Below are 18,679 nucleotides of genomic sequence, written 5' to 3' on the forward strand. Positions count from 1 at the left end.
AGCGGATTATACCCATCTGTAGCATGTTCTGGATCTCCCGTTCTATAGCAGCTTGGGCATGAGGAGACACTCGGGAGGGTGGGGTTCTGATTGGGTGAGCATTACCTGTATCAATGGAGTGGTATGCCCGTTCAGTCCGTCCTGGGGTGGCTGAGAACAATGGGGCGAAGCTAGTGCACAGCTCCTTGATTTGTTGCCGCTGCAGACGTTCCAGGGTGGTTGAGAGGTTGACCTCTTCCACGCCACCGTCTTTTTTCCCGTCGTAGTAGACACCGTCAGGCCACTCAGCATCATCTCCCTGGACTGTAAACTGACAAACCTGTAAGTCTCTGGAATAGAAAGGCTTGAGAGAATTAACATGGTACACTTTTGGCTTTAGTGAGGAATTGGGAAATGCTATGAGGTAGTTTACAGCTCCCAGGCGCTCTTGGACCGTGAATGGCCCTTCCCATGATGCTTCCATCTTATGGGCCTGTTGCGCCTTCAAGACCATAACCTGGTCTCCTACCTTGAAGGAACGTTCTCTGGCATGTCTGTCATACCAGGCCTTTTGCTCTTCTTGAGCATCCTTTAGGTTCTCTCTAGCAAGGGCTAAAGAGTGTCGGAGGGTGCTTTGTAGGTTGCTTACAAAGTCCAGAATGTTAGTTCCTGGAGAAGGCGTAAACCCCTCCCATTGCTGCTTCACCAACTGTAATGGCCCCTTAACCTCGTGACCATACACAAGTTCAAATGGTGAAAACCCTAAACTGGGATGTGGTACAGCCCTGTAGGCAAACAGCAACTGCTGCAACACTAGGTCCCAATTATTGGAGAATTCGTTGATGAATTTTCGTATCATGGCCCCCAAAGTTCCATTGAACCTTTCCACCAGGCCATTGGTTTGATGGTGGTACGGGGTGGCAACCAAGTGATTCACCCCATGAGTTTCCCACAGTTTTTCCATGGTCCCTGCCAGGAAATTAGACCCTGAATCTGTAAGGATGTCGCAGGGCCAACCTACTCTGGCAAAGATGTCTGTTAGGGCCAGGCACACAGTGTTAGCCCTGGTGTTGCCTAGAGCGACTGCTTCTGGCCATCGGGTAGCAAAGTCCACTAAAGTCAGTACGTACTGCTTTCCTCTGGGCGTCTTTTGTGGGAAAGGGCCCAGAATATCCACAGCTACTCGCTGAAATGGGACCTCAATTATGGGGAGTGGCTGGAGAGGGGCCTTGACCTGGTCTTGAGGCTTTCCCACTCTTTGGCATACCTCACAAGACCGGACATACTTGGCAACGTCCTTGCCCATCCCCTCCCAGTGGAAGGACTTCCCCAACCGGTCCTTGGTTCTGTTCACCCCAGCATGGCCACTGGGATGATCATGGGCTAAGCTTAAGAGCTTCCCCCGGTACTTAGTTGGAACCACCAACTGTTTTTGCGGCTGCCATTCTTCCCGGTGTCCACCAGAAAGAATTTCCTTGTATAAAAGTCCTTGGTCTATAACAAACCGGGATCGATTAGAAGAGCTGAGAGGCGGTGGGGTGCTCCGTGCCGCCGCCCAAGCTTTCTGAAGGCTGTCATCTGCTTCCTGCTCAGTCTGGAACTGTTCCCTTGAGGCTGGGGTCACCAGTTCTTCCTCAGACTGTGGACTTGGGCTTGGTCCCTCTGGAAGCGATGTAGGTGATGGGGTTGTTTCCGTTGCTGGTGAACCGCTCTCCGCTGGTGCACCTGAGGGTATTTCAGGCTCTGGCTGAGCCTTTTGGGTATGGCTGTCTTTTGCTTCTGCCAGTTCTGGCTCGCTGGCGCCCTCTGGCGTTGAGTTTGAAGATGTGGTTGCACTTGCTGGTGCTGGTTGCTGTTCCAGTTCCGGGCCTGGGACTGGAGGTGCTGTGGCTGTTTCAGTGGTTGGCATGGAATCCGGGTCCACTACCTCTGTCTGGGTCTCTGGTAACACAGACGGGGCCTCTGTGGACGGCTCAGGAACAGGAATGGGTCTGGAAGCTTGCCTGGTTTGGCTACGTGTAACCATTCCCACTCTCTTGGCCCGCCTCACCTGGTTGGCCAAGTCTTCCCCCAGTAGCATGGGGATAGGATAATTGTCATAGACTGCAAAAGTCCACATTCCTGACCAGCCTTTGTACTGGACAGGCAGTTGAGCTGTAGGCAAGTCTACAGCTTGTGACATGAAGGGGTAAATTGTAACTTTGGCCTTTGGGTTGATGAATTTGGGGTCAACGAAGGATTGGTGGATAGCTGACACTTGTGCCCCCGTGTCTCTCCACGCAGTAACCTTCTTTCCGCCCACTCTCAAATTTTCCCTTCGCTCCAAGGGTATTTGAGAGGCATCCGGGCCTGGGGATCTTTGGTGTGATGGTGGTGTAATGAATTGCACTCGCATGGTGTTCTTGGGACACTTGGCCTTGATATGTCCCAGTTCATTACACTTAAAGCATCTTCCATCTGATGGGTCACTGGGTCGAGGTGAGTTACTGGAGACTGGTGAGGTTGAAGGGTAGGGTATCTGTGGCTTTACTTGGGTGGTATGTGGGGTCTTTGGCTGTCCTCGGTTGTAGGGTTTATGGTCTGTGTGCCCCCTGGGGTAATCGTTCCCCTTGACAGTAGCTTTCTTGCTTTCTGCCAGTTCCATCCATTTGGCTCCAATCTCCCCCGCCTCAGCGATATTCTTGGGGTTTCCATCTTGTATGTACCGTGTGATGTCTTCAGGAACACCATCCAAGAACTGCTCCATTTGTATGAGGAGGTTCAGTTCTTCCAAGGTTTGAATGTTGTTTCCTGTTAGCCAGGCCTCATAGTTTTTTGCAATGTAGTAGGCGTGTTTGGGAAATGACACCTCTGGTTTCCACTTTTGGGTTCTGAAGCGCCGACGGGCATGATCTGGGGTTATCCCCATCCTGTATCTGGCCTTGGTTTGAAAAAGTTTATAGTCATTCATTTGGTGCTTAGGCATTTCAGCTGCCACCTCTGCTAAAGGTCCATTGAGCTGTGACCTCAATTCTACCATGTACTGGTCTTCGGGAATGCTGTACCCAAGACAGGCTCTTTCAAAATTTTCCAAGAAGGCCTCGGTGTCATCACCTGCCTTGTAGGTGGGAAATTTTCTGTGCTGTGGAGCAATATTTGGCGCCGGGTTGTTAGGGTTGGCTGGCACAGGCAGCCCAGCTTTTGCCAAGTCCAGTTCATGTTTTCTCTGTTTTTCCTTCTCTTCATTCTCTTTTTGTTGTTTTTCCATTTCTCGGTGGTGGGCCGCCTCCTCTTCTTCTTGCTTCCTTCTGTGGGCCAACTCATCTTCTGCTTGTTTCCTTCGGTAGGCCATCTCTTCTTCTTCTAGTTTTCTTTTGTGTGCTGCCTCTTTGATCTGTTCTTCTCTTTCTTTCATCTCCATCTCTTTTTGTTTTATTTCCAGTTGTCGCCTGTGTTCAGCTTCTTTGATTTGTTCTTCGGCCTCAATTTTTGCCTTAGAAGTCATGGTTCCTGTTTTCTTGTGTTGGGGTGCCCTCCGGTGTTTATCTTCTGAACTGCAGGTTCTCTGTTGCCTCCTGAAGTCTGCCTAGCAACAGTGCCTTTAGTTAATTTTCCTTTTCTCTCTCTAGCTAATGTTCAATGAAGGGAAACCAGAAAAACCACTTTATTTGCATGCATATAAGTGCCGGTACTTGCCTCCTAATAGGAGGGCTATTGCATGACAAAAGACCCTTAACATGCAAGCCACAAACTGCGAGAGAGAGCAGAAAAAAAAATTCTCTCTGGTTCCCTTTTAAAACCAACTGCTTCTCTCTGCTAAAAAGCCCTTAGCAGAGAAAAGAAAATATAATATTTCTACTGGCTTCTGGGTTCTGTCTATATCCCACCGCTGCCACCATGTAATAACCTTAGTCCCAGATTTGGACCTTAGCGTCCAAAATATGGGGGTTAGCATGAAAACCTCCAAGCTTAGTTACCAGCTTGGACCTGGTACCTGCTGCCACCACCCAAAAAATTAGAGTGTTTTGGGGCACTCTGGTCCCCCTGAAAAACCTTTCCTGGGGACCCCAAGACCCAAATCCCTTGAGTCTCACAACAAAGGGAAATAATCCTTTTTCCCTTCCCCCCTCCAGGTGCTCCTGGAGAGATACACAGACACAAGTTCTGTGAATCCAAACAGAGTGAATCTCCCTCTCTGTTCCCAATCCTGGAAACAAAAAGTACTTTCCTATTCCCCCAGAGGGAATGCAAAGTCAGACTAGCAATCCAACACACAAATCTCCCCTTGATTTCTTCCTCCCACCAATTCCCTGGTGAGTACAGACTCAATTTCCCTGAAGTAAAGAAAAACTCCAACAGGTCTTAAAAGAAAGCTTTATATAAAAAGAAAGAAAAATAAGTACAAATGTTCTCTCTGTATTAAGATGATACAACACAGGGTCAATTGCTTAAAAGAATATTGAATAAACAGCCTTATTCAAAAAGAATCCAAATCAAAGCACTCCAGCACTTATATTCATGCAAATACCAAAGAAAAGAAACCATATAACTTACTATCTGATCTCTTTGTCCTTACACTTGGAAACAGAAGACTAGAAAATAGAACTACTTCTCCAAAGCTCAGAGAAAGCAGGCAGGCAGAAAACAAAAGACAAAGACACTCAATTCCCTCCACCCAAAGTTGAAAAAATCCGGTTTCCTGATTGGTCCTCTGGTCAGGTGCTTCAGGTGAAAGAGACATTAACCCTTAGCTATCTGTTTATGACACCTCCCCAGTGCCTTCAGCAGAGGGAATACTTGCCTGGTTCACTGCACCATAAAAGGGACCAGAATGCCTCCTTTCAAGTGGATTTTAGGTAATCAGACTGCAATATCTAAACTGGAACTTAACCAGGACATCAAGATAAATATTTCCCTTAAAAAATGGGTTACAGGATCTTTAATGACTGGCCTCTGTTTTACAGCTTATATGAAAGACCACAGCTCCAATTAAATGATCATGTAAATCACAGTGTTTTTTATGTAATGATAAGTCAGTGCAAATTGGTCAGGTGTATCTTGAAGCTGCCTGACAGTTATTTTATTTATTTATTTTATGATACATGCCAAGGAAGCAGGAGGGGAGGGTTGCAAAATTGTATTCACTCACATGCTCAGGGTTTGTATACATTACAAAAATTAGTAGAGGTTAAGCTGAGGTTGTTTAACACACATTCATGCAGGCTTTGTTGTGTTTAACATAATGTTAGTTAAAACATATTGGTTAATACATTTTCTGACGATGTATTTTTCTAGCGTAGACAAGTCCTCATTGACATGCGTTAACTAAGAAGTGACAATGTCATAAAAACAATAGTATTCTGACCTCAAAGAAGAGTCCCCACTAACTGAATTAGTAGCACCATTTCCAGCAATACCCTGGATTGGAGTCAAGTATTAGGAGTCCGGCGGCATCTTAAAGACTAACAGATTTACTTGGGCATAAGCTTTTCGTGGGCATGCATCTGAAGAAGTGGGTTTTTTACCCACGAAAAGCTTATGCCCAAATAAATCTGTTAGGCCTTGGCTACACTGGAGAGTTGCAGCGCTGGTGGTGGCTTTACAGCGCTGCAACTTACTCACCGTCCACACTTGCAAGGCACATACAGCGCTGTATCTCCCTGCATACAGCGCTGGCTGTACTCCTCCTCTGCCTGGGGAATAACGACTGCAGCGCTGGTGATGCAGCACTGCTCCGCCAAAAGAGCTGTTATTGGCCTCCAGAGGTATTCGGAGGTATCCCAAAATGCCTGCTCAGCCACTCTGCTCATCAGTTCAAACTCTACTGCCCTGGCCTCAGGTGACCCGCCCTTTAAATGCCCCGGGAATTTAAAAAATCCCCTTCCTGTTTGCTCAGCCAAGTGTGGAGTGCAATCAGTGAATCTTTCCAGGTGACCATGCCTCCATGCGCCAAACGAGCCCCAGCATGGATCAATGGTGAGTTGCTGGACCTCATCAGTGTTTGTGGGGAGGAAGCTGTGCAGTCCCAGCTGTGCTCCAGCCGTGGGAATTACGATACCTATGGGCAGATATCAAGGGCCATGCTGGAAAGGGGCCATGACTGGGACGCAGTGCAGTGCAGGATTAAAGTGAAGGAGCTGCGGAGTGCCTATTGCAAAGCCCATGAGGGAAACTGCCGCTCTGGTGCTGACCTCACGACCTGCTGTTTTAACAAAGAGCTGGACACGATTACTTGGGGGTCACCCCACCGCTGATCTGAGGACCACGATGGACACTTCAGAGCAGGCAGGGGAGGTGAAGGCAGAGGAGGAGGGGGAGGAGGAGGAAACCGAGAGTGAGGGTACTGGGGTGGGGGGAGACACCATGGAGTCCCTGGAGGCATGCAGCCAGGAGCTCTTCTCAAGCCAGGAGGAAGGTAGCCAGTCGCAGCAGCTGGCACTTGGTGAAGGACAAGCAGAGGAGCGGGTTACCGGTAAGCGGCTTTTATTTTAAGGATGGAACTGTTTAGGGAGAGGAGGGAGGGTTAGGGCTGCATGCATGCATGCCTAGGTGTGGAATAGCCCATTGATGTGGTCTATCATGTCGCAGTAATCGGCCTCAGTAAACTTTTCAAAAGTTTCTGCCCATGCTCTGGCTATGTGCTTCCGCAAGTTTATAGGGAGAGCCACTGTGGTCCTTGTCCCAGTCAGGCTAACGCGTCCGCGCCACTATGCCGCAAGGAGTGGGGAGACCATTGCTGCACACAGGCAAGCTGCACAGGGGCCAGGGCGGAATCCACATTGCTGTAGAAGACCCTCTCGCTCTTCCCAGGTGACCCGCAGCAGTGAGATATCTTCCAGGATTAACTCCTGTGGGAAATGTTGGGAGAGTGTTCAGTGTAGGTGCCCCCCGCAGCTGTTTGCTTTCCCCAATGCACAGAAACCCCAGCACAGCCCTGAAGCAATCAGTCGCCCTTACTCACCATTTCAGGGCTCCTGTGGGTTATGTGGGCTCTATTTGGTATGGGAAAATTATGCTAAAGTGAAGACTGTAAACTCCTTCACTGTCTGGGAGTAACTGTCTGAGATATAAACAATGCTGCCTCTGTTAACTGTTGCCTTTTTTTCCTTCCACAAGCGACCTTGAGTTCTCAGCTGCCCATGTTAACAGCAGCTCAAAGACTCCAAACCCTGCGGAAGAAGCCGCGAAAAAGCAAAGACGACCTGCTGCAAACAGTTATGGATCACTCTGCCAGAGAATAAAAAACTGCACGACTGGAGGGAAAGGGAAAGCAGGATCCGCCAGAGAAATGCAGCGGCCAGGAAGAAAAGCACAAAGCAGCTGATAAGCATCCTGGTGCGCCAAGCGGACTCTATCCAGACGCTCGTAGCCATGCAGGCAGAGCACTACCGCGCCGTCCCCCACCCCCGTCCCAAAGCTCTTTCCCTTGTGCCCCAATGTCAGCTCCAAACCCCCTTCCCCAGCATCCAGGTTCTTACATCCACCAGCTGCCCCCAACACCTGTACGTTCACCAACCAGCCCTGAGAACTACGACCCTTGCGCTCTGCACTCAACCCCCATCACCATGCAGTATAGGCATCCTGAAGTGCAGCAGTCATCGCACAGCACTCCAGACAGGACATATTCAAACCTGTGATTGTATAGTTCACCACCACACCCCCTTGCCCTTTTAGGTTCCCAAAATGTTGTGTGTCTGTCAAGAAAGTTATTTTCTTTTCAATAAATGAATTCTTGCTTTGAAAACAGTCTTTATTATTGCAGAAAGTGAAAGATACTGTAGCCCAGGAAAGAAACAGGCACTGCAAATCAGCTTAGGAAAAACAGATTCCTACTAACATTGTAACCACTGCACTTCACTCCCGTGCACGGCATCAAACATTACTGTTGGTTTTCAGCCTCAAATTCCTCCCTCAAGCCATCCCTGATCCTTGAAGCCCTGTGCTGGGCATCTCCAGTAGCCCTGCTCTCTGGCTGTGCAAATTCAGCCTCCAGGCGTTGAACCTCAGAGGTCCATGTCTGACTGAATGTTTCACCCTTCCCTTCACAAATATTATGGAGGGTACAGCACGCAGATATAACTGCAGAGATGCAGCTTTCCCCCAAGTCTAGCTTCCCATACAGAGATGGCCAGCGCCCTTTTAAATGGCCAAAAGCACACTCCACAGTCATTCGGCACCGGCTCAGCCTGTAGTAGAACTGGTCCTTGCTCCTGTCAAGCTTCCGCGTATACGGTTTCATGAGCCAAGGCATTAACAGGTAAGCAGGGGCTCCAAGGATCACAATGGGCATTTCAATGTCCCCTACTGTGAGCTTCCGGTTGGGAAAAAAGTCCCTGCCTGCAGCTTCCTGAACAGGCCAGTGTTCTGAAAGATGCGTGCATCATGCACCTTTCCAGGCCAGTCTGTGTTAATGTCAATGAAATGCCCACGGTGATCCACAAGCGCCTGGAGAACCACAGAGAAATACCCCTTCCGATTAATGTACTCGGATGCTAAGTGGGGTGGTGCTAGAATAGGAATATGCGTCCCATCTATTGCCCCTCCACAGTTAGGGAAACCCATTTGTGCAAAGCCATCCACAATGTCCTGCACGTTCCCCAGAGACACAGTTCTTCTTAGCAGGATGCGATTAATGGCCCTGTGAACTTACATCAAAACGACTCCAACGGTCAACTTTCCCACTCCAAACTGGTTCCCAACTGATCAGTAGCTGTCTGGCGTTGCCAGCTTCCAGACTGCAATACCCACCCGCTTCTCCACCGCAGCTCTCAATCTCGTGTCCTTGCGCCGCAGGGTGGGGGTGAGCTCAGCACATAGTCCCATGAAAGTGGCTTTTCTCATCTGAAAGTTCTGCAGCCACTGCTCGTCATCCCGGACTTCCATGACGATGTGATCCCACCACTCAGTGCTTGTTTCCCGAGCCCAAAAGCGGCGTTCTATGATGCTGAGCATTTCCGTGAAAGCCACAAGCAATGTCGTGTCGTATGCATCAGGCAACTCGCAATCATTGTCGGACTCCTCATCACTTTGGAGCTTAAGTGATGTGATGTGCTCGCGACACTCACCAGCAAAGTCCTCAGCAGTTCGGGCTCCATTTCCCACAGAAATCGCACTGCACAGAAACTGTTGGGAGAGTCACAATGGCGCCAAATGTGGACGGAAAAACAGGGACAGCTGGGAGGCAAAGCGATGCATCACGGGGCGTTGGGATAGGCAGCAGAATGACCTGCACCTTCCGTCCCCTTCCCACAACCCACGGCGCCAAAATGGGACGAGGTGCTCTGTGGGATAGCTGCCCATAATGCACCACTCCCAACAGCGCTACAAATGTGGCCACACTGCAGCGCTGGTAGCTGTCAGTGTGGCCACACTCCAGCGCTTTCCCTACACAGCTGTACGAAGACAGCTGTAATTCCCAGCGCTGCAGACCTCCAAGTGTAACCAAGGCCTAAGTCTTTAAGGTGCCACCGGACTCCTTGTTGTTTTTCTGGATTGGAGCGTGACATCTAAGGAGTAACCTGGCCTCACCCTGAATAGTTTAAGAGATCACTGCCAAAGATGATATGGCTGCAACATTTATGGACCTTGTGAAAACAAGGATCACAAACATTCCCCAGACAGTGGGAAACACAAAGGTTTTATCTTCAAAACAAGAAGTTCAGTAATGCAAATTTAAACAAATGCTCTCGAGACAACATCGTCAGTGAGTACTATTTTAAAATAGTATTGTAAATGAATAGCTGCTGTGTTGTTTTTTCCGTCAAAACCACAATGCTACTCTCTTCTGGCGTCAACAATGACTTTTCATATTAGGCAGAAAATTAGAGGTGGGATTGAAATAGCCTCCATTTGCAACAGCACAGCATATGTGGGACTGGAATTATTTTCCATTAATCTATTAAAAATGAATAGTTTCATTTCTCTATGCTGTGAAAGTATTACTTTTAACTGAGTGTTTAGAAACTCACTGTATATAAATGAAATATTAATTTTTAATCTCAGTGCAGATAAACTGGCTCTGATGTTTTGTAATACTTCAGGCCTCGTCTACATCAACAGAGATGGTTAGCCACTCACATAACTATATTAGTATAAACAACAAGGATGAGCAAGGAAAGTTTTGATTTGTGCTAGCATACAACAGTGCAAATCTCTGCTTTCTGTACAGATATATCTTTACATAAAATGCTACAGTATTTCTGGGAGTCACAATATAAATTGCAAATAAAAGTTACAAGTTACCTAGTCTGGGATGATTTTAGGTCTTAGGAGGTCACACAAAATTTGTGTTTGTTTTAACTCTGCTGTTAGAGCTAGTCAAAAAACGTGATTTAAGGTTTTTTAAAAGAAGGGTCTATTTAAAAAATGAACATATTGGGGGTTTGAAAGTTTCCAATTATTATTTTTATTTTTACAAAAGTGAAAAAAATGTTTTTCATGTTTCGGTTTTCCCGCCTCTTCTCCTTTTCCCCTCCCTTTTCAGTGGCTAAATGAATAAAGGAAAAAGGAGAGGGGACAGAAGAGGGAGCAGCAAAGCCCTCAATATCTGCACTTTCCATTTCTCCTCCACATCTCTCAAAACCTACTTAGCACTTTTCCTCTAGCTCTGTTCACAACTAATTTGCTTGTGTGGAAAGAAATGCAAATGTTGCATTACAAGTCCAAAGAAGGTAGTGATACACTATAATGAGGAGAGAGAAAAAAGGATATGTCTACACTGCAAAGAAAAACTCGCAGCATCAAGTCTCAGAGCCCTGGTCAACTGACTTGGGCTTGTGCAGCTCGGGATGCAGAGCTAAAAACAGCAGTGTAGATATTCACGCTTGGGTTGGCGCCTAACCCCTCACTATGTTTCACAGTCCTGGTTCCAGCCCGAGCAAGAACAGCTCCACTCCCCAACTGACCCGGGATCCAAATTTTGGCACCATGGGATTTTCTGGTCAGTGCAGATATACTCAGACTTCATTAAACATTTTTTGAGAAATAAAGAACAAATAATGCTCTTTTTATGATTTTTTTCTGTGTCAAATAGAGTTAGACAAAACAAAAGAACATATGTGAACCACCACTGCATTGGTACAAACTCTGCTGCGGTACAGCATTCTTCGAAATCTAAATATTAACCCTAAAATACTGAGGCATGTAACAGTACAAAAACAGTAAACCACATAATCACATCTGGTATTTCAAAGTATTGCTATTTATTTTCTGTATTAGGGTAGTGCCTAGAGGACCCAACAAGGATCAGGGCCCTGCTGTACTAGGCACAGGACAGACACATACCCTGTTCTAAAGAGTTTCCATTCTAAATAGACAAAGGATGGGAGAGAAAATGGAGGCAGAGAAATGAAGTGATTTCCCCAAAGACACACAGCAGGTCTGTGTCTTAGTGACTAAGCCAAGAATAGAATTCAGGCCTCTCAAATCCCACTAAAAGAAAATGTAGACTTTTAAGATGTCTGCAAAAAAAGATTCCTTTCATTAGTTGAAAAAGCCAGCATGGAAGCATTTAATTTATACAGTTCTGACAGTTTTTTAGGCCTTTACCAAAAGCTATGTATCTAGCCACTTAGACAGCTCTCCTGATCAAAATATTGGAGAATCTCCCAAGTATTTCAAAACAAAATCTCCCTTGCTTTCTTCCCTCCCAGCCTGTCAGACGAATAACTTGATTAGTTTGCCTGCCTGTTTATAATTGCGCGAGAGAGACAGTGGGTGTGTTGAGTGTCTGGAGTGGCTGGAACAACAGGTTTGTTGGTTTACAGCCGCCCCAAATGAACTGTATTTCATTATCAGCTGCATTCCAAATTCTAGCCATCTCCATGCAGATGTAAAGCATTTCCAAACCAGCTTGAGCAATGGCCTGCCTACAGCACTACACAGGCGAGCCAGTGAAGGAAGAGTGCTTCAGTGTCAGTACTCACGTATTTGCCATTTAGGAGCTAACTGAGGTGTCATGTATCCGTAGGGAACCAGAACTGCAGGGTACTTGCCTCAGCTCTGTCACTGAGTCATTCCTTAACTTTCTGTGCCTAAGTTCACCCACCTTGAAAATGGATATGGAATTTGTGTAGCTCAGAAGGGTGTTGAAAAGCTCAATGGTTGCAAAGTACTTCAAATTAGAAGTGCAATACGTAAGCTCTAAATTGTTACTATTAATATAACCTCCCTTATTACGAAGTTTCTGCCATCCACATGGAAGTCTTCTCTACAGGGAAATATTTGATCAATTCATGTTTTCAGCATACTCTGTCATTTAATCTTCAGAATAACACCTCACATAAATTGTCATTCATTATAATGAGTTTTTAAGATGAAAGAGATGTATTGGTTCACGCCTGAATGCAAGTACACGTACCAGACTAGTGTATATAATGAATATGCAAGTGCATGAAAGCAACTCCAATCAATTAACAGTGGAAAAACATAGAACATGCACAGAAGCAATTACTCCAAATGTACAGATAATCTTACACCTGAAAAGAAAGCTACTTACTCTCTTGTTAGTTAGTGGATATGTTTTTCCAGTTCTATCAAGTCCAGTATGTCACTTCCTCCAGTTTTATGAAGAAATGTTTTACATAAAGGTTTCAAAATCAGTGATTTCACTTGAGAAAAATGAGGAAAGAGGCATATTTACAATAAGACGAACTTCTGGGCTGACTTAAGTGACTGATGTACTCATTGCTAGGCTCAGCATCGCAGCTAGAAGTTACTCAAAAAGGAATGCTGCTTGAAGAAAAGTTATTCTGTGTTCTTTGCTCAGGATAAAAACATTGTCAATTTCAAATCCTTCTGTTCATATTATTATTACATTATATCTTAATTCGCTCAAAATGGCTTGAAATTTCACAAAATCCAACTGAAGTTTTCAAAAATGGGAGTCCCAAACTCAGGGTCCTAGATCTATTTTTAGGCACCAAAATAAGTGGCCTGATTGTCAAAGAAACTGAACATCTGAAGTCAGTGGGAGCTTTTAGGACCCAAAATCTTTGAAAAATCAAGTCAATGTATTTCATGCTGTAGATGAACTAGAGCTAGTAAAAAAATATTCATTGAAAACATGGCCTTTTTTTTTTTTTTTTTAAAGAAAATGGAAAATTTTCAAGAAAAATTTTTCAGTCAAAGCTGTTCCCAAAAAATGTTGCAGTTGTTTTTTTCATTTCCTCTCCGTGCGCACACTTAATGGTAAAATGGAAAAAGAAAAGAGGGCTGATGGGAGGAAAAAGGAAGGCAGGGAAACAGAAAAGAGTACCACCCAACATTTTATGCAAAACTTGAATGAATGAAAAAAATATTCCTTTTCCCACAGATTCAATTTTAAAAAGTTACCATATTTGACCACTCCTAATATGGACCTTAGAGGACACAATTGGTCAAGAGACTAAGGCCAAAATTTTTCAAAGGTTTAGGCGCAATTTTGGCCTTAGTCTCTTGACCAATTTGCCTCCCTTTTCTAAAGGGCCATATTCAACATCTACAGTAAAACAGAATATTTGGGAGACTTTTAGCTTTTTGCTTGTACACACACACACACAAATGTATACAATCATTAGGTACATTGATATGGCTTTGCAGCTAAATTACAAAGAGAGAATCTAAACTGATTGGCATGTGAATGGGGGAAGTGTAAAGCATCAGTGAGCATATACAGTTGCACTGTCTGGTGCTGTGATCTCATTATCTGTCAGAAGTTACACAAGGTCAGACAAGGATATAATTTAGATGGGAGACCACCATGGAACATTGCTATTGTAAGTATTGTTGGTAATTTTGTAGACCTGTAGTATGATGAAAGACAGATGAGGGGTGTGGCTGCTTCAGATACTTCCCTCTCCCTCCACATTTTTCACTTATAGTCATTAAAGTGTTTTTTTTGCGGGGTCAGGGGGGTCGGGGTTAGAAAGGATGTCAACCTGGTCTGACCCAGGCAATTATATTTTGCCCACTCCTCAGTGCTAGACATGGTTTCAAGGTCCTCAGATAGGAACTCTTCCTTTCGGCCAGACTGAACTCACTTAATTAGTTTTAGCAGAGAGCAGGACAAATGTGTGAGAGTGACTGCATGATAGAGTTGCTTATGATGGTAGGAGACAGTGCTTAACAATCCTGGGGCTCAATTCTGGTTTGTGTTTTATGTTCTTAAAAGCTCATGCTTCAGGGTTACAGCTAGGCACCTGCAAGGGTCAGGAAAGGATTCTCCCCCCACACGCCACATGGTCTTCTGGTTGGTTGTTTTCTTTTTAAATCTCCTTCCTGTGAAGCATTAGGGATGGCCACGGCTCGAGATGGAATGAGGAAGGCAGAGTTCTGAGGTGGCACCGAGCATTCTCTCTCTGAGGTGCTTGGCTGGCTGGTGCTGGCTCACATGCTCAGGCTCTATCTGATTGCTATATGTGGGGGCAGGGAGGAATTTTCTCCCAGGTCAGATTGGCAGCGACCATGTAGGCTTTTTGTCTTCCTTTGCAGCATGTGGGTGCAGGTCATTTACCAGGATTATCCAGGTGTATTTTCAATTGTCTCCCTGCCATTGTGGGGGCGTTGAGCACTGGTGCATCTTGGTTCCCTCTTGTTTTCTGCTTCTGGCACATAATAGTCTAGTCTCCCATGGGCTGTACTACTTTGGGTCTAATTTATGTTGTTGGGTTTAATGTGCAGGTGCTATGCGGCGTTGGTGACCTGTGATCTACAGGAGCTCAGACTAGATGACCTGGTGGCTCCTTTTGGCCTTAAACTCTAAGACTGCTATGTTTCAGTTTAATCAACTTGTTGCAAAATACCAGCTGGATAAGGAGGAAAAGAATCATTTCACAGCTCCCACATTACCTATTAAATTAATTGCTGAGAGAGTCTTTTCCACAAGACTCCTGTTGAGTAGGAGTATACGATTCTGATCTCAGGCCTTTCCCAGAGAGCAGTTTCTGCGCATTGCTCAAAGCGCCCCACAAAACACCACCCTAATGCAGTTCACCTGCTGAAATGCTATGGCCTGTGTTATACACATCAGACTAGATGATCATAATGGTCCCTTTTGACCTTCAAAAGCTAGGAAGCTGGAATTAAAAAGCCACTGCTTTTTAACTACAGTAGCTAAAACATCAATGACATATGAGAGGGTTTCCACAATCAAACCATGTTTTTAAACAAAAGCACACAAAAAGTTCAAAGTACCAAATCATTATCCCTTCTCGGAAACTAGGCATAATAATAATAATTCAAGATCAATTCATGGAAGTGGTGCTAACCAGTCACCCTGCAGACTTTATTCATGTATCACTGAAAACAAAGGCCCAAAGCTGAGCAGATTCCTGGAACGGAACCAGGAGGCAGCCGTGGTGACCTATCATGGAACATCAATGGCCACACCACAATCAGAACGAACTTGTGAGGGCCAAAAACAGTGCAGAGAAAGTAAAATCAGAAAACATCTTTAAAAAAAATACAGCTGAACTAAAAAACCCCAGACAGCCGAGGTGGGAAAATAGTGGTAAGTGTCTCAACAGAATCCTTCATAGTCAAGAATACTGAGATGCCACTACTCTGTTCTTGAGAAAATAAAATGAGCAGCCCAATGGTTAGGCAGATGGGGGAACAATCCTCACTAGCTACAAATTGTGGGGAGGCCCATTACATGTCCATTGTTTGAACATACATGTGTCACCCCAGGGAAGTTATTTTTCTTCTAATGCCCCTTTTTCCCAATCAATTAATTAACATGAACTTCTGTGATTTAAAAATGGACATTGTTAGCCTTGACGATTTCCTTTCAAATACACAGCTTATACATCTCCCCTTAATGATTCCAACAATTCTCTTCCCGCCTTCTCAGAAGTCAGTCTACATATGCTAGAATAATAATAAAGAAAAATATATTTGCTCTAGATGTTAATTTATAAACAAAATCAGTGCCTCTACGTAATGTTATAGTACATAGCAATGTAATAGGCTAAAGGGGGAAACAAGCAAATGAAAAGAAAGGGCGCTGGACTCCTGTCCTGTCTACATCAAAGAGATTCAGTGGACACACCCTAACATGACTGTGAAATACATTCATACCTGCAAACACCTTTGCTTTAAATCAGTAATTCTCTAGTTATCAACCAATGCAAGCTACCTTGACTCCAAGTTGGAGTAAAGCCTCCATCAACATTATCCCCATCAGCTGAATAGAGGTGTGGGCATACCCAGCCCTAGTCCCTGGAAAAGTACAGGTGGCTTCACCCTTTGCCCAACCATTCCCAGTAACCTTCTTTCAAACACAGCTCAACCAGTCTGAAGGATCTGAGCCTAGAACTGTTCACCTGTACCAAGTGCTCCATGTAGCCATCCCTTCATAAGAGGAAATGTTCACACTCCAAGATAATACATAAACATCCTACCATAACCACTTTTTCACAAATTAATATGAGTGGTTATGTGTGTGCTCACCTATTAAAGTAAGGAATGCTGCATGCAAGCCTATGAATGGCTGTGAAGTGAAAACAATGGGATTGGGAAAAGGGGAAAGTGGAAGGAGAAAACGGGATGGTAGATGATAAACTCTGTTTTTTGAGCTACTCCAAAAACCTGGCTGAAAATGCCACGAATAAGCATAACTTTTCTTGGTCAGTCCACACTACAGATGTGTTCCAGTACAGGGGAATGAATGCTTACAGGGCAACAAGGGGGAGAGTAACTGTTGTGATTTATTTTTGCTTGTCATGTGAATGAGCCAAGCGTCAAGAAAACATGGGTTTAATTTAATGCCAAAATGACCTTATATCTTGCTTCTACTAATATTTACCTCTCCGTGAATAAAGTTGGTTTATAGGGAAATACTCTACAATACCATGGAGTAACTGTTTGGGTGATACTGACTTAAAATATCATAGCTATGAATATTCTCTAGACCTTTTGTGCCTCTTCTTAAAATGTTAGGTGATGCAGACTGTACCGCATATTGTGGAATGTGGGAAACCCTCTGTACATACATATATGCTCTGTCACTGCTATGCCACAATTAAAGGATGGCTCCGTGAACAAAGTGACATGCAAATAAAGAAAACTCTAAATTTCCTCATGAGTATATACAATTCAGATTATATTTTGTTCTTTTCAGACTGGTCTCTTTCCTTTTAGGAAATTAAGATACATCTAAAACAAAATCCTACCAGTCGGGGTGCACTTAGATAAAATTTTAAAGCACATTCAGCTTTCTGTCTTCTGATTTAGAGAAATAAGATTGATCAATGTTCTGAGCATATTTTGTGTTTTTACAATTTAAAGAGTCATCAACACAAACAATACTTTCAAGGGAAAAAATGTCACCTTCATACATGCCAGTACTACTCTAGGGTTTTAAAGCCAGTCTCAGTTATCTGCAATTCTGGCCAAAGTCCTGGGCAGCTGGTTGAATTACGTGGCAGTCTCAGCCTCCTGTCACCATAAGTCACTGCAGGGCAGGGATGCCTGTGTCAGCTTCTGTTTCCTTTTCCACAGCTTCAGATATTCTGTTGATAGTTCCAAGAGCCAATCAGAGGTGATCAGGGAAAGTGGTCACAGGAACAGAGAAAAGTTTCGCACCCATCCTTACCCTCATTAACCTGAGTGACAGTATGTGGGAACTGTGTTTAAAGAGATCCAAGGAGAGATCCTTTCTCCTCCTACCCCTGGATCTAGCTCATGGTCAGGAGAGAAAGGGGATGCAGGTTCCTAGGGAACAGAGAGGAGGGGAAGGATGGGATGGATACCCACGTATACACAATGTATACGTTTGTGTGCATAGGGACGTGGGATACAGGATGGATACTGAAGGACATGAGACATACGGGGTGTAGTTGCAGGGTGGTATTTCAGCCCCACTTAAGTAAGTTTCAAAGCATTTTTTAAGAGGTCACACTATAGTTCCCCTCCCCGACAGGGGATAAAAAACACCAGAGTCCAACTGGGAGAATATGATTTACAAACTATAGTTATTTGACAATTTATTGTTATTATAATAGTAATCTCAACACTTTGTAATGAAAACAATTATTCAGAGCATTAAAAAAAAATTTCTGACACATACTGAATGACAGCATGTGTCATAAACCCCTAACCAGAATGGTATTTAGGGAAATAACATTTAAACATTGTGCGCGCACATTTTATTATATACAGATACACCCACACTCCCTTATTTAGTACCATTGGTACTGAGCTATTTTAATCATGTGTGTATACACAAACTACTGGGTACGTGTTTACCAAGAGAAATCAAACAGTTCCTGTAAGAAATATGTGCTTTATTTTCTTCTCCAGTTCTCCAAAAAAGGCACCAACACAAGAAGTGATTCACAGTAACACTGAATAACTAGCACATAATTAATATTTTTTTGTTTCAACAAACCCACTTGATTAAGCAACATGTATCCTCCCGGGTCCTTATTCAACCAAAACCAAAAGAACATTGCAGTTGTTCAATCATTAATGTTTGTAAACTACTTTCAAACATTACTGTACTATGGGACTGGCTCAACGGTGGCAAATATTTGTAGCTGATTTATCTACTTCTAGCTCTCAACCCTGCTGCATTTCCAAAAGAGAAATCAACAAACAAGAGTAACATGTTGATGGCCTGCAGACTAGTGCCAGAATTCTGTATCAAAACAGAGTTTTGTTTGGATAACACCAACTTTCTTTTGCATAAACTATTCAGACATTTCACTATTTAAAGACCAGTGGCAGAATAGATAATTCTATG

General features: G+C 44.4%; 1 protein-coding gene across 6 annotated transcripts in view; it reads right to left on the reverse strand.

The window, feature by feature from the left end:
- Window positions 1-18,679, reverse strand: part of SHROOM2 (shroom family member 2) — a 206,558-nt gene that overhangs the window by 114,429 nt on the left and 73,450 nt on the right. The gene's annotated exons all lie outside the window — the stretch shown is intronic.

Source organism: Gopherus flavomarginatus, chromosome 1, assembly GCF_025201925.1.
Source record: "Gopherus flavomarginatus isolate rGopFla2 chromosome 1, rGopFla2.mat.asm, whole genome shotgun sequence".
NCBI classification, from domain to species: Eukaryota; Metazoa; Chordata; order Testudines; family Testudinidae; genus Gopherus; species Gopherus flavomarginatus.